Source organism: Rhipicephalus sanguineus, chromosome 1, assembly GCF_013339695.2.
Source record: "Rhipicephalus sanguineus isolate Rsan-2018 chromosome 1, BIME_Rsan_1.4, whole genome shotgun sequence".
NCBI classification, from domain to species: domain Eukaryota; kingdom Metazoa; phylum Arthropoda; class Arachnida; order Ixodida; family Ixodidae; genus Rhipicephalus; species Rhipicephalus sanguineus.
In genome coordinates, this window is record NC_051176.1 from 71,289,382 (window position 1) to 71,317,097 (window position 27,716).

Genomic DNA, 27,716 nt, shown 5'->3' on the forward strand with positions numbered 1-27,716 from the left:
GTTCCACTAAGGAATATTCATGCATATATCTTTTGATTCAGGTTGTGTTTTCATGCTGCAAATGTCTCTTGTTTGTAAAAGATGGGAACTGGAGGTCCCCATATCGTTCTATTGCGGTGCAAAATCTGATTAAAACACACACAGTTACATTTATTTGACAAGACTTTCAGGGCATTTTATTCAGAAGCACAGGAGGCTGCTTTTTCCACAGCAGTCACAAATCGCTCCAATAGACCAATTTTTTTTCGAAGCGGTCTACCCTCTCTTTCTTGGCCTGCTGAAATTCATTGAGCAATGCTTGCCGTGATGTGCCGTCCCTTTTCCTTTTTCTAACTGATGCTTCCCTATTCCCTTCATTCGAAAGTTTAGCTCTTGCGGGGCTTGGGACGGACTCGTCATGTGACAGAGGTGCGGCTGGCTCTGTGCAGCTGTTCTCGTCGATGTTAGGACAATTGCTGAAAAATAAAGTACAGTATTAAGGGGGATAACTTCAGCGAAATTATAAAGTAACTGCACCTGCTGTCCTTTTCTATTATGGCTCCAGGCCTCATTAGTACAGTAGGACTGATGTGGTGCTCTTTCTCAAGTACATCACTAAGAAAAAAAAAGGTATTGTAAATATATAACCAGTTAAAAAGTTCGACTACTGTGAAATGCTCGACAATACTCACTCTTCATGCTCGCAGAGAGCTCTTGAGTGCCCCGATGAATTCTTCTTCACCTTTGTCCTCTTCTTGTATGAGCGCTCTAAACTTTTCCATTTATTTTGCACTTGCACTTGCGTGATTTCAGCCGAGAATTCGGACGATATCATGCCTGCAATGGCTTGCCACATGGCCTTTTTTGTCCTGTGAGAGAATGAAAAGAGACAGGAAACTTGAGCACGAAATAAGTTAGCGGGGTATGCAAAAGTTGTGACTCGTTCTTTTTTTTTTGTTAATTAACAAAATGAAACTTGCTTAAATCCGCCTTTCTTTCCGACGAGAGGCTTTAGCTCCTTATATTTTCCAATGAGCAACCAAGTCCTCTGGGAACTCCAAAGTTCGGGCTCAGGGGATCCGGAGCGCTCTTGCGTCGGTGCGGCGCCTAGGGTCCCACATGGTTCAAGTGTGGCTGGTGTAGCGGGGTCGGGGTTCCTTGATGGAAGGGCGTCATTTTCGTCTTCTTGAAAGACTACGGAAATTTTTTCGTTATTCCAGAGCTTCCGCAGCTGCAAAACCGTCACGCGACGAATGCCTGGTTGGCTGTTGTATTCGTCGGTAAGTTTTTCCCATGCAATGTCCTTGGCGCGCTTCGACATGTTGTCGGTTCTTTTGTTTTCGATAACAGACCGGTGCCGCATCACCAAGTTTCGAAGCAGCTCGCGTTCTTCGGCCGTGTACACAAACCTTGGTGCGGTCGTCTTACCACCGTCACGCATGACGCCGCGGTCGTTGTTCGCACTCATTTCACTGTCAGTCACCCCGGCAACACAAAGAGCGTACAAAGTGCACAACAGACACCAATACAAGATCTCACGCACTCACAACACGGGAAGAAAGAGCAGTGTAGCGATCGCACGGCAGGGTTCCGTTTGGTGTCGCAGAAGTCCGTGGTATGCCCGTGTCATTGGGGCGCACGTAACCCACGAGCCGCTTCGCCCTCCTCAGTATTTTGCCAGCATCCGTGGTGTGCCCGTGTCACTGGGGCGCGACCGAGGAGCCGCTTCGCGCTTCTCAGTCTGGCAACAGACTTCTGCGACACCAAACAGAACCCTGCCCGATCGCACAACCACCGGGCATGTGACGGCATGTGATCTCAGCGGATTCGGCTTTGGCGTGGCTTGGCTAAAATAGCGTCGCTTGCTGTCGAAACTAGCTGAAAATGTTTCGAACACTACCTACTGTATTCCTGATCTGCCCAGATATCGGGGGTCCTATGGAAGCGCGCGTCGCCGCTCTCGTTCAACCGCTCGCCGTAGATGGCGCTACCTATAACCTGTTCGTCTGCTACTCTGCGACCGTTTGGACGGCGCTGGCGTAAGAACGCCAGTATTATGTGACGAAATGCCGGCATTCTGTGACTGTTTCTGCAAATTTAGACCAAGGGTCAAGTAAGCTATTAACCGCACTAAGCTGTGCGGTTAAGTATTTACTGCGCACTGGTTGACTAACGTGAGAAGCCGTAGACTTGCTTAGTCTAGGACGGATGTGTCCTTTTAAATGCAAAAAAAGCTCTAATTCACTTTCCGTATTTTTATTTCCGAGGTATTTTGCATTTATGAATAATAATTACACGACATGAGCGCTCTCCGCTGGGAAAACATCATCACGAGCGTTAAAGCTGACGTCAGTCAACAGGTGTTGACTAGCGCCACAACGCTCGTAGGTTACATCCCTAGCGGCAGGAGGTATGAACTAGAACGTGGGCGCTGGAGAGGGGACATCTGGGCAGGTCAGGAGTATAGTAGGTCGTGGTTTCGAATAGCGCTTGTAAGTTTGAACCATTCATGCATTTAAATATTTGATCCTTTTTAAGCCCTCCGCACGCGTTTTAACGGACTTTTCTTGCATTCATTGTAACACTTCATGGTATACCCTCGCTACCAGATGCGTTTTGAGTAACTCAAGAACGGTTTCTGAAGCAGCCCCTTGGCGAAGGACCTGCTCAAGGAGCGTTCTTGAAACCCAGCGGCTCCTTGAGTGGAGGAGGCCCTGACTTGGCGAAGTCGAGGCGAAGCGTTGAGTGAAAGTGTGTTTAAGAATACGAGGGTCAATCTCGGAGGCTTTGGTTACAGCAAAAAAAAAAAAAAAACACTGGCTGCGTTAGCATCGGGGAGTCGCCGTAGACGCAGTTACGTTCTTTGGCTTTCGCTTTGTGTTAGCGTGTAACGGCTCGTTGTCGGAGTCATCTTCCACATGTGCGATAGCAATGACTGATAAAACTGCTGCATAAGCTCTCCAGAGAGGCAACGATCTCGACAGGCGACGGGTGACGGCCGTGGTGGAGCGAGACAAAGGCCAGCGGGACATGGAACGCCTGCGCGCGTTCGCGGCTCAAGCTACGAACCTCTGCCTCACGTGCTGCTAAAGTGTAGTGTGGTAGTGTATGCATGAGCGCAGGCGTATGTTACCCTATTATTCGGTAGCGCACACCGTGCCGTTTCTCTCCTTAACTGACGATGCTTTGACGAAGTGCATATAGAGTATTAGTGTTTAATATGGGCTTGATGATGTGATCTATGCGCTGGACTCGCGATATGCTGTGTCCAGGTATATGTTAAAAACTTCAGCTACCACAACGGTTAAATCATGATCATGGACGTTAGTCACGATGCAGATGTGCCACTAGGCGTCAACGTGGGTGCATCCACGTCAAACAGTGCTATAACTGCCAAACACCAATACACATTCTACAAGCTCTCATATATCACTACAAAATAAGCACCAATTCTGTGAGGACATGTTTTATGTTAAAGCGATTCCTATGACGTAGGGATCAGCCATGTTTATTGTTCTTGTGTTGTTTTCTTTTTGCTTTTTTCATATTTTGTTCATTTTTCCCCAGCTTTTCCATGGCCTATTACGCGTATTTTTATGGCTTTTAGCTGTTTCATTGTTAACCCTTAAGGCGCTTCTTTCATGGCTTTTAGATGTTCCATCAACCCCGAAGGAGACGTGTCATTTCATTTCATTTGAAATGACTGTACATCCAGTACCTTTCTGTGAGGTTTGCGAAATATGTTAATCACAGATATCTAATGTCAAAAGGTGGTCTGATTTTACACATAACTTCTTAGGTAAAAGTACATCATACTGCATGGCTTTACTTTACTAGCTACATTAACACCAGCAGTAACAAACCACTTCAACTAAGTGGAGGAAAAAAATCACAGCATATCCACGGAGTGAATGATGATGAGTGGGCGAAGCTGCGGAGGTTCATGGGTAAACCGTGAATCTTCCGTGAATTCTGCCCAGTACATCATCACCGACGTGAGATCGGGCGCGTTTATACTAAAGGTTCGATGAGTTATGACGACTTGCAGCTCACTTTAATTTTACATGTACGCTGTGAATTTTCATTGTTTCGGAAACCATTGCTTTAGAAAACATCTGGCGTCTTTCGTTGGTTTATTTCATCAATCAACGGCGTTTTCAACAAAATTTTTATTGTTTAATCACGCACAGGAGAAATCTCACCAGGCACTACCTTGGAGGTAAACAATGACTCCTAATGGGAATGAGAGACAGAAGTCGGCTTTTAGCTAACACTTACGCTTCTACTTCTACTAACGTTTCCTACTGGAACATGCCAATGGCTGCTAATGGGGAATGAGAGACAGAAGAATTCGGCTTTTAGTTAACGCGCACGCTGCGAATTTTTTATTGTTCAACAACGCACAGGAAAAATCTCCCACCGGCACCACCTTGGAGGTCAAAGCGTAAGACTGGTTACGCACTACGACTACTACGACTACACTACGAGGGACGAACGGGTGCCGCCTTAAGGAGCTTCGCCCCTAAAACTTACCTGCAATGCGCCTGCTACCTACTAGTCACACAATCCAACTTGAGAGACCACATGTCGCCAGCACTGCTGGTACAGCGTGCAGCTGGGCTTTATGACTGAAGGCGCCTGCACTGTAGATGTCGGCAAGCACATAGCTCTTGGTTGAGCCGAGACTTCAACAGCTGGCCATGGTGCGATATTGGTAGTGTCTGCACACACAAAAGAAACCGAACTGGTGCCGTACCGGCATGCCATGTAATAAGAAAGGCCTTCAACATTGTAGCTTTTGGGTACAGGCACACTTGTGTGTTTCCATGCTTCTACGTGAACAGAGAACATGGGAAATTACTCTGTTCATACTGTAATTACGAAATTGAATAACATGCGCTAGTTGCATGCAACAATGACACCGCACAAACGCCTTGATAATAATAACAGATGGGGACAGCTCCTCAACGTACATGGAAGCATGCAAGACAAACGAATTACGAAAAATAGACTTTCCTTCATGAACCAGTGCTTCAATAGCAGCAAAATGTTGAGGTGACTGGCGAGTCTTATCTCTCGCAGTTGAAATGCACTGGCTTCTTGGCAAGTCAGCCTCTTGCTGCCCGGGACGTGGTGCTGGGCAAAGGGCATCTGCACACAAAGAGCACCGTTGAATTACACGTCCAAAGGTATGCTGGCCAGCAAGCTAGCCATGATGTGAACCATGTCGCGCAAAACATGCTAAACGACATAAAAGTACATTAGGAACAGTTTGGGGTGATATCAGTTTGTTTACACAGCATTACTTTCTGTCAACATCCCGGTATGCTCTCTCTGGGAAGGCATTAGCGTTATTATTTCGTATAATGTTTGTAACCATATCTACTACTGTATAATTGTGTGCAGGTATAATGACCACACACAATTTTGAACCCTTTCCTGGAAATGTTCCTGACGGGATCGACTGTATCACTAAATATATTAAAAAATAATTGCGGACACGTAAATTCTAGTAACACCGACATGCTAATCATTTCGACAGTTGCATTAGTCACGGAATGATCGAAAGGTGGGATAGTTGGTAATTCAATTTTTGTTCAGCGAACTTGGAGCGCTGGGACAGCCAACGGACAAAGGAAGAACCACACCGCACTCTTCCTTCGTCTGTTGTGTGTTCCTGCGTTCCCGATTCGCTGAACGAAAAAAAAATATACACGGAACTGAATATCACTGAAATATAACACCTCACGTTCAGTATACATGCGTGCTGGCATTGCACAGCACAAGAGCTGCGACATGCTGACAGGTTTCGCCAATTTTTCCTTCACCGAACAGCTCTTCCATGTTGTCTTCTCTGCCAGTCACTATGTTCTCGAAGATACGTGCCGGCGGTGGAGACAGCACCGGCTGGCTGGTGTGTGCTCCATCGCTGTCGTAGGGGTTGGCGAGCCGTGTCGCCACGTGCGAGGCTGCCGCCCCTACGAGTGCCAACGACGGCTCATTGGCCGGCAGGTCGATGGCCCACTTCCTGATGTGTGAAAATACGGTTACGTGGGTTCAATAATATTACAAGGGACAGCACAAACAAAACGTTTAAACAAGGCAGCACATATAAAAATACCTCACTTTCGCAAGAGGGAAATAAATAAATAAATAAATAAATAATAATAATAATAATAATAATAATAATAATAATAATAATAATAATAATAATAATACTTTATTGTACACATACATAAAAAGTATAAAGAAACGGGCCTGTCGGAGTCTCCGAAGACTTGTGCGACTAGGCCCGGCAGAGCCGGGTACAGCGATGTGGTTACGAGGTCACAAAATAACTTTGTTTTGTTTTTGTTTTTGCCAACAAACAGATGGATAATAGACAGCAGTGCTTGTTTACTGGCAGTAAATAAAAATTGAACAAAGAAGGGACAAGAGCATATATAACCTAGAAGTAGACGATACCTATTGTAATTTGACAGCTCAGAGAATAATTTCTTCAACTGCCTTTTTGATGTAGCCGAAAAAAAGCTCTTGCTATAGTTCATTGAAGATTTTAGAGATATGTGTACATTTCTGCAAGCTTCTGCATATCTGGTAGAAGACCTCGGTACAATAAAACGCTTTTTTTCTCTCAGTGGTCGCCGCGCAACATACGGAACTTTGAAATCATCACACCAGTTGTATCTCAAAATAACCGTTCTCGTAAATAAATCCTGGAACATACAAAACCCTAAATCATGAAAAGTAGTATTGACATCTAACTTACTGCTGTGAACAACACCTTTTAGGATATTACGAAGTGAACTGTCTATACGTGTTTTCCAGCGCTGTGGACAAAATGCGAAAATTGTAATATCATATCTCAGAACACTATACATATGCTGGCGCATGAACTATCATTTTCTTCAATGGCAGAGGCACCAAGCTCTTTATGTTAAAAAGTAGACATGCAACACTTCTCAATTTGGAACATATATTTCTGAAGGAAAAAATTGTAGCGCAAAGCAACACACGGACAGACAGAGAGGACGGGACGTGTGTTGCTTTGCGCTACAATTTTTTGCTTCAGAAGTCATGAACCAACTAGCCCAACAAAACGTATTGCAAATGGAACATATAAATGCGATGTGATGTTGCCAAGACATATCATTGTGAAAAATGACACCCAAGTATCTGAATGTCTCAACATTTTCCACTACAGTACAATTGCATGGAATGCAGTGTTCAGCATGCAGAAAAATAGACATATCTATTTTATGTATTTTTAGAGGGCTTCGAAAGCAGATGAGTTTGGTTTTCTTTTCATGAACAATTAAGCAGTTTTCTTCAAACCATAGCATTGCCTTATGAATACCACTCTGAAGAGTATGAATAGCTCCTTGATAACGTATGTGACGTGTTAATAGCAGGTGGCGGTCCCACTCCAGTGGGAAGCACTCGACATTTTAGTCGTTGTTTACTGGCTCACTGTGCTTGCTCTGCTCAATGGATGAATATGAGTTGTATTGCATTAGAAAGCTTACGTTCTCCGCTTTCTAATGATAGCTAGTATTGTCACCTAGTCTGGAGCGTTAGTTCATGAAAATGAAAACAGTGTGAGCGAAAAACGGCGTTTTTGCTGTTCAAGCCTCCATTGTACTGCCAGTGCAGCAAAACTGTTCAACCTAACGAAATGAAATTTGCTGAGCCTTTTAACGAAGCTTTATGCAAAGTTTCTATGAAGAGATATTGCCAGTAAACCAATTAGAAATTGATGCACGCTCCAATATAAATGGGCAAAATATTGAAAGTTTATGAGTACATAACTTTTTTTCTGTTCTGTGCAGAACAACAATATTGAATGGGTTTCCAGGCTACAATATACTTTATGTCTACGCGATGTTGTCTTGTGTTCTGATGAACAGTTCTTGAATTATTACTACTTCAATTCAGCAATTTATGCCTCTACTTGGTCAGGCATTACCGACGAAGGGACAAAACTATCCAAGCTGAAACTCCGAAATATTCAATATTCAAACGGCAAGCCTTTCTGTAGGTTTCTATGAAGAGAAAATTGTCGTAAGTTAATTAGAAAATTTGTAGGACAGCAGTGAATTCAGCTCATTTTACTGCTTGCCAGGTTCGTGCAAATTTGCTTTTTTTCTTTTGTAGGCTAATTCACAACAAGTATTGCACAATAGAAGGACCATGTAGTGTCTTGTAATCACCAGTGCTCACTAACTTTACGAAGCGGTGCTTGAAACAAAAGATTTTCAAGAAATAATAAATCTCGCAAACATTTTTTTTGGCGGTGGCGCCATCTGTGAAAAAAAAAAAACAAGTTGTTTCGCGTCAGTTCGGACGTTCGTCAAAAGTGGCGCCTCTAAACATTATTAAGGTCCCGGGGCTTACATTTGGGAACTAAGTGGTGTGCATGAAGTCAGAGGTACAATCAGGAATGGATGTAAATCAAAGGACGGTGGGCCGCCTCGCGTTGAGTGCTCACGGGAAGACGACAAATGAGGCTGTAAAGGGTGATATGCGATGGACAGGCCTTGAAGTGAGGAAAGCTCAGAGCAAAATGAGATTCGAAGAGAGGCTGAGGAAAATGAAGAAGAGTAGATGGGCAGAGAAGCTTTTCAGGTATTTGTATAGAAAAAGCGTTGACACGCAGTAAAGAAAAAGAACTAGGAGGCTCACCAGTAAATATACGGCTAGCAGTGCGGGCGATATGGCAACAAGGAGCATTAAGCGGAAGGTCAGAGAGGCGGAGAGGACTTATTGGATGACAGCGATGGAAAAGAAGCCGGCTCTGAGTAACTACCGAAAGGGGAAAAAAACGAATTAAGGAGGGAAAGGTTTTATGATAATTCAAGGGGAAGCGCTTTACTGTTTGAAGCAAGGTCGGGCTGCTTTAGAACGCGAAGTTATAAAGCGAGATTCAGTAACGAAGAACAATGTACATGCTGCGGGGGAACTAAGGCAACGATGGAACATGTACTGATTGAATGTGGCGATATTCACCCAGGTATACGTGTGGGCACGAGTCTACATGAAGCCTTGGGTTTTAGGGACAACAATGGAAAGCTGAACACGTCCGCGATAGAAATAAGAGACGGTTAGAGTATTGGTGGCAGAAAAGTAGAGATAATGTACAAAAATAAATAATGGGGAAAAATAAGGTCATTCTGCCTTAAGAGGCAGAGAGATGGACCGTGAATTTATATTTTTTTTGGTATAATAACAGATATAATCAATGTAGATAAGGTATTAGGCCAACATGAAACAAGAAAGTTTTTTTTTCTTTTTTCTTCGAGCCTGGTGGCAGACATGTCACCGCCCCGTTGTAAAGGGGACGCTCATAGCATCCATCCATCCATCCAAGTCGCCAAAACACGGATGGGTTATTTCTCCAGACTTCAGAGGCTAAATCTAGTCGCCACGTCTTGAATGCACAATTATCTAGCCACCATAGCACAATGTAACCCCATGAGGCTGCTGAAAAAGAAAGAAAGAAAGAGAGGGAAAGAGAAAGAAAGAAGGGAAGAAAGCGTGTTGCACTGTACATTATGAATGCATAGTCAGAAGTATAGGCTATTGTGCTGAGGACTCCAGAAATTGCTCGGTTGCTCGCCTTTGTACTCAGGTGACTGTAGAAGCGTTTTTGAAGTACACAAAGAACTTGACCTTACCTCCTCATATTCTTGAGGGTCGTAGGACATCTGGAAGCCTGCTTTCCACTCGCGGGGAGGTGACGATTGTTTGTCAGTGTATGTGTGCTTGACTATCTCACGTGACGCCGGTTGAACGATAGGATAACAATAGACTTTTTTTCTGGAGACTAGCCTGCGCATGCGAAGTGGTGGTGACTTGACGCGTGCCATGTTTTTGGGGGGTCACAGGGCCAAACTAAAGTCCCTAGATGTTTCCTTTTTACTTAAGTACCGACAACTGCCTCCTTTCACGGCCCTCTCTCACGCGCAGCTGGCGTCCGACGCCATTTTCTTCCTAACTTGGAAGATTTACAAAGCCATGTGCGTCTAAGTACATTAGCCACGCATCTTTCAGCGGACAATATGCCACCGCGACGCGTCTTTCTCCTCTCGTCAACCCCCTGTCATTAGTGAATGGGGCACGCGTTTCACCAGGTGCTGGAAAAGAGTTAGGAAGAACATGGCTACCGAAAACGAGCGTTAGCCAATGAGATTCGTCGCTGGCGCTTCAATGGTTGTCGGTACTTAAGAAAGAACAGGGAAAAATCTAGGGACTTTAGGCCAAACAGCTTCTATAAACGTTGCACGGGGCCGCGACAGGTGTGAACTGAGAGGCAGGTGCGATCTGAGGGGCACCTGGCGTCGTTTGCAAATTATCCCGAAAAATACCGGACCCACAAGATTTTTTTACCGGTGTGTGGCGGATAATTTCGGAGGCCACGGACCCGCAGTTTCGATTTCGGTGATCTCCACTGGAGGCGCTGTTCGGACCTGAAAAAAGCCCATTGACACTTTGCAAAATAGTGAGCGACCCCTGGCCAACACCCTCTAGACTAGCTGAGGCCTCAATTGACGTCATCATACTACGACGGTAGCGGAGGACGCGTTCTCAGAAATGCTCATTGCTATGCGCTCGTTGTGTACTCAACGGCGCGCTGCGAATCCATTTGTTCATGCTGTCTCCCGTTTTCCGATAGTGCCGACAAAGCAACTCCGTCGTAGAGGGTGTTGCATCTGGCGCCCACTTTGCAAGCATCTGTAAAACTTCTCCTTCCCTGAGTGTTTTTCTCGCTCTAAGCGTGTTCACCCCTCCACATTCATACGAAGGTGCCGGATCAGCACCAAGGCTTCTCAATACGTACTATCGCGCTCAGTATGAGCTACATCACGCGAGCGCGTGGCCGAGCGCTCTGCAAGGTTGTACAGTGGCGCCTATCTTGGCATATTTTCGAGTTATCGGGAGAGAGTTTGGCTACACTTGCGAGCGCGTATCGCCCCCCCCCCCCTTGCTTGCTTTCACCAGCGAAGTTATCATTTTCTAAGCTGATATCACCGCAGGGCAAAACGATGGCGAGGGAGAACGTAAGTGGAGGCGATGCGCGTTCGCAGGAACAGCCAAACTCTCTCCCGATAAATCGAAAATATGCCAAGATCGGCGCCACTGTACAACCTTGCAGAGCGCTCGGCCACGCGCTCGCGGGATGTAGCTCATACTGAGCGCGATCACACTTCAGGAATGTCACGCCTCATTTGTAAGTTTCCTCTTCCATCGCGAGGAAGCGGAAAACGAAAGAAAGGAAAGACAGGGATTAGTGGTAAATGGGAAAAAAAATATTCGCCTGCTAGTCTGTGGTTGAGGCTTTCGTGTGGAAAACAAGCTTGCTCGCATATGCGCAGTAACTATTTTGCAAGCCGTCAGGTAGCGAGCTACATTTCCCTGACCGCAGCGAAAAGTGCGGATGGCTGCGTGAACTCTAGCGTTCCCAGCCGCGCGCAGCAAAACGAACGGGACGCGTCCCGACGCCTACTGAAGTTTGGAAACACAGGAATAAAGCTTGGACTGTGTGAAATAGACAACACGCGCACAATTTATGCTATATGAACTAACAACCTCTAGCAAAACTAAATTTAGCAGATAATTCTTTTGCTCACGTAGATCATGTGACGTCTTATTTTCTAGGCACCCTTCCCAGGCCAGAGCGCGCGACGTAGCTCATTTACCGTCTCAGTATCGCCGGCATCGGCCGCCATAGACACTTAGTAAATGAGGCTTTCGCAGAAAACATAGACGCGCTCAAGAGTGCCCTTCCGATGGACCTTTTGAACGAGAGCTCACTGTGTGCAGCCATTATCCCCTGAGTTAGGCATATGTGTGAGCCGCCTATCTCTCCACCCCCCAAATAACAAATGCGGTGCCGGGACCCATTTTGCAGCTTCCACTCGCTAAGCCACGGGTCTCAATCAGCTAGCGTGCTGCAATCACGAAATTTAGTCCCACAAGTGCCGAGACACCGAAGATGGTAAAAACATAGAGGGGGCGGGCACAGCGAATTTGAACAAGATGTCACCTAACGTTGTCATTGAAAGAACGCCTTTCCAATATCCTATATATGGGTCATTTATTAAAGGGGTTTGACGTCAGGTTTGGAAAAAACACATCGATACTGATTTCCACAATCACTAAAATCTGGACGCCGATTCTAAAATATAGAATTTTCTTTCCATGGTGAAGTTACAATTCAAAGTGACCACTCAGGATGCCTCAAGAAAAAAAATAATGCTTGAGACCAGTCCAGCCTCTGTACTATTTAGCAAAGTAACAAAAATTATTCTATGCGAAGCCACGGGCGCCTTTTTTGAAACCCTTGCGCTTAGTTGCGTGCTCTGGGGCTTCTGTCGCATCTCAAAAATGTCTGGCGGCAAAACGTGAAAAAAAAAATCTGTTCGTGAGTTTTCGCTATGGTCATCCCATATGCTGGCACTATGAGTGCTCGCATCGGTGAGCGCGTGCGAATTTCCTAAAGCAACCGCTTTATGTGATCACTTCGTTTACCACACCACTGTGCGGCGGCTCTGCAACAACAAATGAAAAGATCTCCATTACCATGTGCGCGAACTCATCAGGTTCTGACAGGTGCGCCGTCGCATTAGCGAAAGGCCGGCAAGTGCGCAGGGGGTGTGCGAAATATATATCCCAAGAAAATTCTCAAGGTCCCTTATGCATTTGACTAACAGGATTCGAACGCCAAAGCCGCCTTCTTTTTATTCTCAGTCGACTTTCTCCCCCCCGCCCCACCCCACCGGAATCTTTCTGCACCTCACGCGGTTTCAGTTCCTCGGGGATCTGCCCACCTTTGACCAAGCAGCGATGTCATGTGATGACGTCACGATGACAAAAATTTTGGTGATCTGTGACGTCATAAGGTGACGTCAACCAATGATTTTTTTGTAGCATTCGTGTAGACGGCGACGGGCACTTTTCGCGTTTGATGAGGACTCTAAACTTTCCCAACTGTGTGTACTGTGCTAAGACGGCGAAAAAGGGTGCGGCGACATCCACCACCTCTAGCAGAAGCAAGAAAGCCAGCAAAAAAAAAGTCCTTTTCAGGATCAACCTTCTTGACGCTTCGTGGAGATTTCGCACTGAATGCGTTCTTCGTTCAACTGCCGTCTCTCTTTGTGTTCTGTTTTATTTATTTCTTACTTTACATTGTTGCTACGTAGACAACCGATAATAATGCACGTTGGGAAATTTTGGCCGGCACTGAAAGTACAAGCAATGCATAGATCGAGTTCTGTACTATAGCTGCACACTTGGCTGCTTCGCATAAGTTTGCCCAACTTTGCCAATAGCAGCCAACCTGCGGGAAGAAATGACAATTTTAGTAAAAAACAATCGCTTCCGTGAGCCTTACTGGAGAGCCTCTTCGAAAAGCTGAGCTAGTTTTCGGGTGTCGACTTTCGGCCTATACAGATAGGTTGGGTTTCGCCGAGAAAGAGCCCTTACAGATTTTATTATTCAATACTCCCAAAAGGACGCAATTCGCATCTGTGTTACGACTTGTGCTCTTCGCTGCGGTGCTAGAAGGACTCGTTTTATAGCTGAAAAAAAAATACCTCTCATACGTTTGGCTAAAGCTGAGCAGTGCGTTCGCGTATGTTTGTGAGTGCGCCCTCCAAGTATGTATGTCGCGTTGCTTGACCTCCTCTTCCGCTCTCTGCCTGCTCGCCACGCTTGCACCACAACATGGCCGATGTCACCCTAATCCCCATTCACATTCTTGAAGATTTCAAATAGCTATGTAACAGAGGAAAAGGAAGCGGCGCCCCATACACCTGTTTAGGGATGCATGAGGCTCATGGTGTTTTAGCTGGCAAAAAGGCAAAGCTTGCAAGGCACGAAAAGGGGGCTTTGTGTAATGATAGCCAGGAAGTAGTGGAAAGGAGCTTTCTGGGTAGCTTCTGAATGTAGTGACATAAGTATCAAGCGGACCATGCGCGACACCCACACTACATTTACGGGTTCCGGAAAAAACGTCCCCGGATTAAACGTCCCCGGATGATACGTCCCCAGAATAAATGACCCCGGAACAAATGTCCCTGGAAGAAATGTCCCCATTTGCGTTGTCGGAACAAACGTCCCCATACGGGGGCCGTCAAACGTTGCGCCTTCAAGTCTCCAATTCTTTATTTCCCGCTGCAAAAAAAAAAAAAAAACATCAGTGCGAAGATTGTAGTTTACTGAAATTCAAGTTTACTCCTATGTGGAACGCCTACTCAGCCATTGTCAATGGAGTTCACAGGACGAACAATCATGCGGAGGCATGAAACAGAAGAGGCTGGGAAGCATCGCGGGCCACAGCCGCCCAACAGTGGGGAGGGCCTCTGATGCCTTGCGCTCGGAAGAAGCCACCGTGACATTGGAGATGGCCCAGTCTCGAGTCGGTGCACCCCGAAAGAAGAGGCGCAAATCAGCGGTCATGGCAATGCAGCAGAGTGTTCACAACCTGTGTGAGGACTATACTGCCGGGACGACGAAAACTGAACATTTCCTGATCGAGGGTTAATGGACATACGATCCGGCTTTACCTTCATTCTTTTTTTTAACCCAATGTGGACGAAAATTTGCGAAGTGTCGAATACAGAATGCAGTGTTTTGTCACGTGAGTTCGCATTGAATTTGTTTTTCGGTAAATTTTTCACTTGGGGACTTTTTTTCCTAGAGAGCCATGCCAACGGGGACGTTTCTTCCGGCGACGTTTATTCAGGGGACGTATCCTCCGGGAACGTATCTTCCGGGGACGTTTTTTCCTACACCCTACATTTACAGTCGAACCAAAGCTGGTGACAGTGGAGAAATCTATAATTACTATGCACAAGGTCGGGGCTGTTCCACGCGACCCAACACTGCCGGTGTTCAGGGCCACTGAAGAACTTCCTCGAGAAGTTACTGCACAAACGAACGGTCTTCTACTCTTTTTTAGCGAGGAAGAGAAAGAGTCGTTCAGAAACCAAACCATTATTTCCAGCAACCCTTGCGGCAGCGCGGCTCAGCGCCTAACCACTCTATTGTAAATAGTTATACGTTTCCAGGAGAGAGAGAGAGAGGCACCTCTTTTCTGGACCGTTGCACGGGAGTACAAAGGCTCTCGGGTCCGTGCCTTTTTTTTTTGTTGTTGTTGTTGTTGGGGAGCGGGGGGGGGGGGAGGGGGGAGGGAGGGCGTCACGCACATTTGAAACGTTTCAAAGGAGATTATGAAAGCAGCGGCACCCCCGAAAAGAATGGATTAGTTGCAGCAGGAACAGGCTCTTTGCCGCCGCATGCTACGACGAAGGAGAGTGCATTTTCCTCCCTTTTTTTCCAAACGTGACTTAGTGGCGTCTTCTGGTGGCTCAAGCAGAAAGTACTCGCAAGATGGCGACGGTGGTCCCGTCACCTTAATAGCACCGTATCATCTGCATACTGATACACATTCGCTTTACAAATTCATGAGGGAATGTCATTCATAAATAAATTGAATAAGAATGGTGACAACACCGATCCTTGTGGCACACCGGCGGTAACATATTTTCTATTGCTAATTACTTCTCTACTTCCTTCAATTAACCACCTGTGACGTGTCTTGCAGTTAGTTATGGAGCACATCATAGAAAGGTCCTCTGAAGCCCAAACGAAATAGCTTTTCTAATAAAATAGCATATGGTTCACAGTTTCGAACGCTTTTGCCAAGTCCAAGAACAAAGCACAGCAAAAGAGGTTGTTGTCTAGAGCCGAATATATTTCATCGCTAAACTCTTCTAATAATGTTAGAGTACTGCGATTTGCAATGAATCCTAATTGCCGGGGTGTTAGTACCTAATCTTTTTGTAGGAAGGACGTCATACATTCAAGAAGAAATTTTTCTTGTATCTGGGAGAGTGTAGACAAAATAGAAATTGGTCTGTAATTTTCTATATCACCTTTTTTTTCCTGTTTTAAACAATGGCTTAACAATCGCCGTTTTTAATTTCTCGGGAATAGAAGCACTGGCTAAAAATCCATTCAACATAAAGAGAAGTATTTACGCCAATGCTTCAATGTTCCTCCGTAGCGTAGCAATAGCTAACCCATCGATTCCTGGTTGCTTATTCGGACGAGAACTAAAAATTATTCTCCTAAGATGTTCTTCCGACAGCATGGGCAAATAAGCAGAGGCTGGAACAGATTGTTTAGGTATGGTAGTGCGTTTGTGAGCATGCGCATTCTTAGAAAAACGTGTGAAGAAATGATTGAACTTATCCACCACTATCTCCATGGTTTCTCGGAAAACGATTCAAATAAATCAGTGGGCGTGATCTTATTGCCACGGAGATTATTTATCAATGCCCACGTCCTTGCTGAATTTTTGTAGGCTTGGTTGAATCGTTCTAAAAAATACCGCTTTTTTGCTGACCTTAAAAGAGTGACGACCCTATTCCTCGCAATAATAATAACAACAACAACAACAACAACAACAACAACAATAATAATAATAATAATAATAATAATAATAATAATAATAATAATAATAATAATAATAATAGTATGACGTCTTGGTTGACGCGGCGTTTATTCAGCTCAAGTCCTCGGAAGAGATTGGGCCGAGCGCGCACACACTCGATGATGACGACAATGACACACGGTGACGATGATGACAGAGAGACAAACGGATGATGATGATTATGATAATGCACAGATGAGAAAGAAGCACATAACTAGTGTCCACACTAATTTTCCCCACGTGTAAGCGGACATCCTGGCCGCTGCAAGTCAAGGTGACGAGGAACGTCGCGTGAAGGGTTTCATGCGAGCAACGTGTACAATCTCGGTGCTGCGGTAACGGCGGTCTGTTGGGATGACGAGTGGTGTAACACGATAATTAACAGGCGAAGTCTGTTCCAAAACTATGTACGGCCCGATGAAGCGTGGTTGAAATTTGTCACAGAGACCAGGTGTGCGAATAGGAGTCGAAAGCAGTATCTCGTCACCAGGTCGGAAAGATACAACGCGATGGGATGCGTCGTAAATGATCTTCCGCTCTTGTTGTCTCGCTTCTGTGTTGATGCGAGCATGATGGCGGGACTGGGCCAATCGAGAAATGTAGTCTTCACTCTTGAAGTCTTCGCTCTTGAAGAGGGAAACGTCGAGAAAGGTAGCAGGGGGACGTCCGTAAACGAGGTAGAACGGCGAGTAGCCGGTTGTGCGCTGAACGGCCGTGTTGTAGGCGAAGGTGAGGAATGGTAGCAGGGTATCCCAGTTTTTGTGGTCTGGTTGGATGTAGACAGCTATCATGTCAGCAAGAGTACGATGAAATCTCTCGGTGAGACCATTGGTCTGAGGGTGGTAGCTTGAAGCTGTCTTGTGAGTAGTTCCGAAAGCGCGCAGTACTTCATTTAACATTTGTGACAGGAACACCCTTCCACAGTCGCTAAGCAGTATACGAGGAGCCCCATGACGCAGTATTATGGCGTGAAGAACGAAGTCCGCAACTTCCGCAGCCGAGCCAGTAATCACAGAGGTTGTCTCAGCGTAGCGCGTCAAGTGGTCTACGGCGGTCACTATCCATCTTTTGCCAGTAGATGTGACGGGAAGAGGCCCGTAAAGGTCGACACCTACAACCTCGAATGGCATTGTGGGGCACGGAAGTGGCTGTAGAGGCCCGGCAGGTGCAGATGTCGGGAGTTTACGTCGCTGGCATGGGAAGCAGGAACCGACGTACCGCGCTACGCTAGTAGAAAGGCCAGGCCAGTAGAAACGACATCGAATGCGGTCCAGAGTTTTTCGAAAACCAAGATGGCCGGCAGTCAAGTCATCGTGGAAGGCTTTAAGCACATGTAGTCGAAGAGCGCGTGGTAGCACAGGAACCCAGCGTTGACCGTCAGGATGGTAAATGTGGCGGTAGAGAACGCCATTTCCCAGCTTAAATTGCAGGAGTTGACGACGAAGTCGCGCGTTAGGTGGATGGGATGCTCCTGAAAGTTGGTCCATAATACGCCTGCAGTATGGATCTGACAGCTGGCGAGAGCGAAATGTTGAATTATCGTCCGAGAATAGACGGCCTATTGAGGCGAGCGTAGGAACTGCGGTAGAAGTGACGGCCGAGGTCTCGCCAACGCTGATCTGGGTAGTAGGAAGCGGGCAGCGAGAAAGTGCGTCGGCGTCTTGATGTTTTCTACCACACTTGTAAATTATGTCAAAGTCATATTCCTGCAGGCGTCGAATCCACCGACCCACGCGTCCGGACAAGTTCTTCAGAGCGGAAAGCCAGCATAAGGCGTGGTGGTCCGTAACAATTGTGAAGTGACGGCCGTGGAGATAGGAACGGAACTTCTGCACCGACCAAACCACAGCCAAGCACTCCTGTTCAGTTATCGTGTAGTTCTTTTCGGCAGCGGTGAGCACGCGACTGGCATATGCAACCACTCTCTCTTGTGAAGAGGTGTCGCGTTGCGGAAGAACGGCACCTATACCGCGGCCGCTAGTGTCTGTATGAAGGATAGTCGGTGCGGCTTCGTCAAAATGGCAGAGAACTGGTTCGGACGTGAGGGTGCCCTTTAACAGGTCGAATGCTGTTTGAGATTCTTCAGACCACCGAAAGGGGACGTCGGAAGCAAGTAGCTGGTGTAGTGGAGCAGCTATTGAGGCGAAGTTCTGGATAAACCGACGAAAATAGGAGGCGAGGCCAAGGAAACTCCGCAACTCCTTCGGTCTTTTGGGGCGCGGAAAGCGAAGGACTGCAGCAATCTTGTCAGGGTCTGGCCGAATTCCATCTTTGCTAACGACGTGTCCCAAGACCTTGATAGATTTGCTGGCGAAACAGCATTTCTTTGTGTTGAGTTGGAGACCAGCGCCGGCAAGGCACGTCAAAACTTCATCCAAGCGTTGCAGGTCCTGAGAAAACGTTGACGAAAAGATAACAATATCGTCCAGGTAGCAAAGGCAAGTTTTCCATATGAGGCCGCGCAGCACGGTGTCAATCACGCGCTCAAAAGTCGCGGGCGCGTTGCACAGCCCGAAAGGCATCATGTTGAATTCGTATAGCCCGTCGGGTGTTGCGAACGCCGTTTTCTCTTTATCGCCTTGATGCATGGGAATTTGCCAGTATCCTGAACGCAAGTCGAGGCCTCAAAAGTATTCCGCGCCTTGTAAGGAATCAAGGGCGTCGTCAATGCGTGGCATGGGGTACACGTCCTTGCGGGTGATCTTATTGAGCGCTCGGTAATTCACGCAAAAGCGCACAGAGCCATCCTTTTTGCGGACCAAAACAACAGGAGATGACCAAGGGCTAGATGAGGGGCGTATTACCTCACGTTTGAGCATGTCGGCAACGTTTTCTTCTATAATTTTTCTCTCGGCAAGAGACACGCGGTAGGGCCGGCGGTGTACAATAGATGTCCCGACTGTCGGAATTCGATGCGCTGTAGTGGTAGTGCGGCCCAACGTAGACGAGTAAACATCGAAAGAACTTGTGTGTTTCTTTAGCAAAGCAAGCAGCTGCTGTGTCTATGAAGCTGTCAAGTCGTTGCTGATGACGGCGGTAAAGGCGGAGGAAGAAGCATCCCAATGGGCAACCAATAACTTTGGGACGTCTACCGGACCACTTTACTGGACATTACGTACATCCGGCGGATGCACGACAAATACCGTGGGACGTTCAACGGGACGTCCGCAGGACTATATGGCGCAAAGGAATTGAACATCCCGAGTTAATCCCACCGGGCGTCAAAACCGGATATTCCGACGTGCTTGGATGTATGCAAATTCAATAAAAATCTTACCCGACGTCCAGAAAACGTCCGTGGAATGACCCATATGCTGGACACAGTGAGGCTTTTGGTCATTATCACGTGCAGAGCTGGACTTTCTGTGTATTTTTGGCACCTTCAGGATATCATATCCTGAAGGTGCCAAAAAATCCACAGAAAGTACAGCTCTGGACGTGATAATGACCAAAAGCCTCACTATATCCAGCGGGGCACCAATGGGCTCATTGTAAATACAGCTCAAAAATCGAGACGCAGACAATAAAAGTAAGGACACAAACAAGCGCAGCTTTGTGTCCTTACTTTTCTTCTACACACCACTTATATCCAATTTCCATGTAGAATTCACATCGGTTTACTACTGAACAAATAATAAATCTGAACATGCAGAGGATGAACACGTACTTCATAAATGACGTTTAGTGTATGGCGCACAAATAATCATGCTTATCAGAAACAATAAATTATCCAATGATCTTGTAAAAGCGGCTTTATTAATGAATAAAGAGCACCGAATGTGGCACAAAATACGACAGAAGGTGACCGCACAAGGTGAAGCTGATTGACGCAGCAGCAACATAAATTCAAGTTCTGCATGAATGCACTCCAGGTCCCATCAAAGAAACTGCGCTGGCTTTCACACAAGCTGGCGTGGTCTCGGGCCTCATGTCTTGTACAAACAGCGGTGAAGAAAAGCTGCATACAAGAAGAAGCAAGTAAGCTAGGTATAATTTACAACAAATAATTGAGCATCAAGTCATTCTAAAGACAGATTTCCAATTACAGATGTGCACAAATGCTGTCATGTATTTATTAACGACAATCATATCTACTCACAAAGCGAGGCACCTGTTGTAGAATCGTTGCACTATTTGTCAGCGACAGGCCGGCATGGTTGTAAGCAATCAAGAAAAGCAAGCAAGCAAGCAAGCAAGCAAGCAAGCAAACACTCGCTCGCACGCATACACCCACCCACACACGAGCTGTAACCCGCAGAAGAACAAGATGACCGACCTGGAATAGGGCGAGTAAGTCTGGCTTACGATTCGCAACGGCGCGTCCTCCGTATATAGTTTCGCGTTCGACCAAGATTCAACCACCAGCAAAGAACTGTCAAAAGTTCTAGCAGTAATGACGAAAAGTCAGGCACACTTAATTTCACTTACCGAAAGAAGTAGGTTATCCGAATAGCGGCTTGCTAGCTGCAACGAAGGTGGCGAGCAGATCAGGCCATTGTTGCAACTTACCGACGGCGAAAACACACAGTAGAGCTTGTTTCACGAATCACTGATGGAAAATATGCGGCAAATGGCATGAGCACAGTTACTTCATGCCAGATAACAGCCAGTGAACCGTACAGAAAAGCTGGCACGCAACACAAAATGCGAAACGATGACAGCCGAGCTGCTGCCAACGCAAAACGACGCGACGACGCCAACGGCGTCTCCGCAGTCGCCGGTGCACAGCACGATCGCGAAGGACACGTTTCAACATGAGTGCCGCCGAAGCTGATTGCACGGTGCGCCGCATGGTGCGCCGGGTGCGCTGCGTGCGTGCCTGCGTTTTGCCGGTTTTACCAGTTTTACTACTGTTGTCAGTCGCTGCTGTGCGAGCGTGCTGTTAGAGGCATCGTTGTGAAACAAATTATTTTGGGGGTATGGTTGTCTGCGTCATTTGTTTGAGTAAAACCGACGGTAACCGCTCTTTTGACATGCCGTTTTTGTATATTGGCCCTTCTCGAGAAAACATTCGAAGAATCATTGAGATAGTCGTTGTGCACTCGTATACTTTCAGACAAAATGTCTGAAAAATGTCTCGAACTAGGAGTTATGAACTTCTTTGGCAAAATAGACTCTGGGTATGCCGTAGCTGTTGAAAATGCTAATAAAGAGTATGCAAGCACATTTGAGGGGCGAATAAATGCTATATTTAAAAAAGGCATATATTTTTGGTCTTCTCGTAAACTAAGACGTTTTTTAGAGGTTTTGTGTTTCGTGGGAAGAAACTGCAGTCACGTTTACGTATGTGCGTCTCCCATTCACCTTTCTCCTAAGCACGTAAATAATCGCGAGAAATGCCACGAATGCAATGCATACATGCTCGCACAATTATCCATGAATTATTTCCTCAATCACATATTTTCCGAAAGATAAAAATTAGCGGCGGTTTCCATATGTTGCAAAATGAGTTTCACGCATTGTCAGATGAACTAGCGGTTTGCATCCAAACAGCTTTGAAATGTCCGCACGGCCATCTCCTGTCAACGTCCTCTTGATATCCACGCCTGGATTATTGAAAACGTCCACGTGCTATATTCTTGGACGTCTGTCGGAAGACCTTTTTTGGACATCCAAAACGCGACGTCCGCTGCACGCCCCGTGAACCGCCGTTCTGGGACGCGGACGTTAGGCTCTTCTTCGGACGTCGTCAGGATATTCGTTGTCCATTGGGATGCTCCCCGATCGAATGGTCTTTGGATGAGGCGGCTTGCAGTGGCATGACGAAGACAGGCTCGTGGTCGGCAACACGAGCCACCGTGGTGTTCTGTGCCAGGAGAATCTTCTCCGATGTAGAGTTTACGGCTGTGATGAGGGCCAATCCATTGCGAAAACGAACGCCACCGGACGGAATAACTATGCCTTTACGAGCGCAAAGTGATGAAGGCGAGACCAACACGTCGCCTTGGTCGATGTCGCTGGACGTAATGGTGACAATCTGGTCTTGGAGTGGCGGCAGTTCGGTGTCGTCCGCAGCGATCAGACGAAGTGGCTTCTGGGTGTCGTCGTCGAGCATGTAGTCGGTGTCAGTGAGGTGGACGACGCGTTGTCCACAACAAATAGCCGCGGAAGCAGATGACAGAAAATCCCACTCTAAAATTAGTTCGTGAGAGCAACTGGACAGGACAGCGAACTGGATATGATGACGTGTACCGTCGATAAAAACACGAGCAGTACAAAAAGCGGAAGGGTGAATGGTGTTCCCCTGGGCAGCGACCAGCGTGGGTCCATCGTAAGGCGTCATCACTTTGTTCAAACGTTGACACAAATCAGCACGTATAACAGAAAATGTCGCACCCGTGTCCACCAAAGCACCGACATGCACTCCATCCACTACCACAAAAACCATGTTGCACGGGCCTGATGGAGGAATTTCAGTCCTAATTTGGAATGCAATTTGTCCTCCAAAAACTGCATCACCTAGTTTTCCGACTGATTATCGGTGGCGAATGAGGCAGCCCGAAGTGGAGAAGAGGAGCGGTGAAAGGGCGAGGGTGAGCGGCGTCGTGCGGATCGGCTGTTCCGTGGTGGTTTCGACGCGGGAGCGGACGGAGAACGGTACGGGGGCGACGAGTAACGCTGACCATAAGAGACCCCAGTGGAAAAATCTCGTTCACGCATGTCATAACCTCGACGCTCATCTTGCTGGCGCTTTCGGCAGAAGCGAGATATGTGGCCGCGAAACCCGAAGTAGTAGCATACTGGGCGGGTCGAACGCCAGGGTGGAGAGTAGAAGGCGTTCAAAGCACCTGGAGATTGTGCGGTCAGGTGGGCAGGTGTAAAGTCACTGTAACGGGAAAAGTACCGCGTTCCTTTTCTCTTCGCCGCCGCGCCCTTTCGGCGGCTTCGCCACATAAATGGTCCAGCTCGCTCGCCTCGCTAGTGTCTCCCGGCCGCAGACGCACGGCGCTTTGGAGGGTGATTGTTTTTATAGGCTCAGGAAAGCGTGCAGGAACATTTCGACATCCCGTGTCGTTTTGAGACTTCATCGAAAGCCTATCGAGGCATCGAAGAATGCCTGGGTGCTGCGCTTTTGGGTGCAGCAACCGGCGGGAAACGAGCAAGGCCCTCTTTTGCCATTCCCAGCGGGAAAAAGGATGCCAAGCGACGGGCTGTGTGGCTGCACAGAATAAGGCGGGAAAATTTTGTTCCCACGACTGATACCCGCCTTTGTGAGGTAAACGCTTCTTTGAGAATTCGCGAATGTTCTTCGGGGAATGTTTGCGCCTACCCTGCACTAGTGCAGCTTGTTTCGCGTGGTTGTCGCAGGAGGTTCATGCACAATACCATTGCCAGGCGGCTCTTTATTACGTTTGGCGTAAAACTGACGCCTTTGGGCTCACATATAATGATCAGCGCACCATGATAAATGACTGCTACAGATTGGTACTGCCTGACGTGACTGTATGACGAACACAAATAACAGGTGGTAGCATGAAAATAATGGCTGATGCTCTCGCAGCCGGTTCGCTTGTTTGATATGCACGAAAATCGGTATTGCGTGACGTGACTGTATGACAAACATAAATACACTGCGGTAACATGAAAATAATGGTATGCATGTCATGTAAGGCATGATTTACATGCCCTGCTCATGATGCTCTCGCGGCCGGTTGGCTTGCTTGATATGCACCAAAATCGGTATTGCGTGACGTGACTGTATGACGAACCCAAATACCCTGCGGTAACATGAAAATAATGGTACGCATGTCATGTAAGGCATGATTTACATGCCATGCTCATGATGCTCTCGCGGCCGGTTCGCTTCTTTGATATGCACCAAAATCGGTATTGCATGACGTGACTGTATGACCAACATAAATACCGTGCGGTACCATGAAAATAATGGCACGCATGTCATGTAAGGCATGATTTACATGCGATGCTCATGATGCTCTCGCGGCCGGTTGGCTTGCTTGATATGCACCAAAATCGGTATTGCGTGACGTGACTGTAATGCGAACGTAAATAACAGGTGGTAACATGAAAATAATAGCACGCATGTCATGTAAGGCATGATTTACATGCCATGCTCATGATGCTGTCGCGGCCGGTTCGCTTGTTTGATATGCACCAAAATCGGTACTACGTGACGTGACTGTATGACGAACCTAAATACCCTGCGGTAACATGAAAATAATGGTACGCATGTCATGTAAGGCATGATTTACATGCCATGCTCATGTGCTCTTGCAGCCGGTTCGCTTGCTTGATATGCACCAAAATCGGACTTGCGTGACGTGACTGTATGACGAACATGAATACCCTGCGGTAACATGAAAATAATGGTACGCATGTCATGTAAATCACGTTTTACGTGTCATGTCTGTCATGATTTGCACGTTATAACCAGTCACTTATGTTCGTCATACACTCTTGTCACGCCATACCTATTTTGTGTATCAAGCTATCAAAGCGGCCGCGAGCGCACCATGAGCGTGGCATGTAAATGATGCCGTACATGGCATGCATATCATTATTTTCATCTTATCACCTGTAATTTGTATTCGCCATACAGTCATGTTATGCCGTACCAAATTTGGTGTACATCCCATTAAAGAAGCGGCCAGGACAGCACAAAGTCGGGGGCGGCTAGATAGATAGATAGATTGATAGATAGATAGATAGATAGATAGATAGATAGATAGATAGATAGATAGATAGATAGATACGTACAAAGTCGCAGAAACTCGCTAAGAAATGCTTCGCATTTAATAAATGCAGACAGCCGAGCGGGTAAATGCCGCGCAGTTCGCATTTCTTTATCGCGTTAGTACGCGTGCGTGCGCATCTAGGCAAGCGCTATTTCTTTCCTAATCAGTCAGAGAACAACGGTATGCTTCTCTCGGGGCTGCAAAAGCGCACGCAATGCGTAAAACATGCGTTACTCCACGTGAAATCAACACCGCACCGCCGCCGCTTCGGCCGCACTGGACCAAATATGGCGGCGCGCAGGACGGTCGCGGTACTTTTCCCGTTCCAGTGACTTTAGGCAGGTGAAGGGTCAGGCGGCACCGAACGGAAGTTGTCCGGGGGCGCGGCAGCAATCGACGAGTATGGTAGCGGTAACGTGTTTACGTCGCTGGGAGACGCGGCAGCAACTTGGGCGTAGGTTGGTATGGGCCGATAAGCAGATGGCTGTACGTGCGCAGGGGAGGTCATGGATGTGAGTTCCTCCCGGATGATGTCGCGCAAGACCGGTCCAGAAGACTGTGCAGAACACGGTGAAGCAGGTGAGAAGCCCATCGACTGTAGTTCTTCCCGTATAATGTCCCTTATGAGGTCACGGAGATGTTTATGAGACGTAGTAGAGTGTTCGCCAATGTCTGGTTGTAGACGGACCGAGTCCAGGGCATCGAGGCGCTGACAAGTGGTGACGACGTCAGCTATGGTAGTTGGGTTCTGAGCAGCGAGGGCATTAAAGGCAACAGCCCCTATGCCCTTCAAAATGTGGCGTACTTCGTCCGATTCTGGCATGGACGAATTGACACGCCGGCATAGCGCAAGGACTTCCTCGATGTACGATGCGTACGACTCGCCGGGATGTTGTTGGCGAGTATCGAGGGTCCACTTCGCGACGGCGGACCGAATGGCCGGTGTGCCAAAAACATGGCGGAGCTGCCGCTGGAAGGTCGCCCAGTCGGGTAAGTCAACGACGTGGTTGAAGTACCATGTCTTCGCGACGCCGGTTAGGTAGAAAGGGACGTAACGCAGTTTGGCGGCCTCGTCCCATCGATTAGCGGCACTCACGCGGTCGTACTCATCGAGCCAGTCCTCGACGTCTTCTCCACGAAGACCAGCGAAGAGCGGCGGGTCACGTTGGTGGCCATGTATGATAACAGGAGGCACGGCGTGCGGCGGAGGGGTAGATATGGCATCAGCGCCGGCAGGCTCGTTCTGCGACATGCTGCCGGACAGTGGGGGCAAGCGGCGGCCTGAACGAAGTTCCAGGGGTAGAGCGCGGGCTGGGAGAGGACCGAGGACCGAAAATCCACCTCCACCACGTATGACGTCTTGGTTGACGCGACGTTTATTCAGCTCAAGTCCTCGGAAGAGAATGGGCCGAGCGCGCACATACTCGTGATGACGACAATGACACACGGTGATGATGAGGACAGAGAGACAAACGGATGATGATGATTATCATAATGCACAGATGAGAAAGAAGCACATAACTAGTGCCCACAATAGCTAGGGTTTTACGCATGAAAATTGCGATATGGTTTTGAGGACCGCTGTAGAGGAGGGCCCGGAAATTTCTACCTTCTTCTGCTCTACGATCTTCTACCATCGATACATAATTAGTTACGGTGCCATAAATTACTCAGAATATATATATATATATATATATATATATATATATATATATATATATATATATAACACTATCGGTGTAAGTTTCAATGTTTGAATCAGCAATATTAAGACAATAATATAATAAGTCGGGACGACAGCGGATTTTGTGCTGGCGAAGGATTGTGTGCGTCAGCGGTACCAAGGTATCACACAAAATTTGTTCTTACAGATTTGGTTTAACCGCACAAATAAAAGCCGAACCTCGGCGCTTCTTGCTAGTAGTAAGCAAACGTAAAGCAAAACATTTACCTGTAGCGTACAAGTTTCGCCTTTCTTCGCACTGCATTCGTTTTCACTTTGATGTTACGTTATTTCAGAGCTTCCGCAACTGCGAAACCGTCACGCGACGAATGCCTCGTTGGCTGTTGTATTCGTCGGTAAGTTCTTCCCATGCAATGTCCTTGGCGCGCTTCGACACGTTGTCGGTTCTTTTGTTTTCGATAACAGACCTGTACCGCATAACCAAGTTCCGAAGCAGCTCGCGTTCTTCGGCCGTGTACACAAACCTTGGTGCGGTGGCCTTACCACCGTCACGCATGACGCCGCGGTCGTTTTTCGCACTCATTTAACCGTCAGTCACCCCGGCAACACAAAGAGCGTGCAAAGTGCACAACACACATCAATACAAGATCTCATGCACTCACAACACGGGAAAAAAGAGCAGTGTAGCGATGGCACAACCACCGGGCATGTGACGGCATGCGATCTCAGCCACGATGGATCTCAGCGGATTCGGCTCTGGCGTGGCTTTGCTAAAATAGCATCCCTTGCTGTCGAAACTAGCTGAACATGTTTCGAATACCGCTTGTAAGTTTGAACCATTCATGCATTTAAATATTTTATCCTT

The 27,716-nt window shown here is 47.1% G+C and overlaps 1 long non-coding RNA gene and 1 pseudogene across 1 annotated transcript; both read right to left on the minus strand.

Moving 5' to 3' along the window:
- Positions 1 to 337: 337 nt before the first annotated feature.
- Positions 338 to 721, minus strand: LOC125758058 (uncharacterized). The gene is made up of 3 exons (XR_007415780.1): positions 663 to 721; positions 517 to 594; positions 338 to 455 (listed from the first exon to the last, which is right to left on the minus strand). It is a non-coding gene; the product is annotated as an uncharacterized LOC125758058 (long non-coding RNA).
- Positions 722 to 5,087: 4,366 nt separating this feature from the next.
- On the minus strand, positions 5,088 to 27,407 carry LOC125759478 (uncharacterized; annotated as a pseudogene).
- Positions 27,408 to 27,716: the final 309 nt, after the last annotated feature.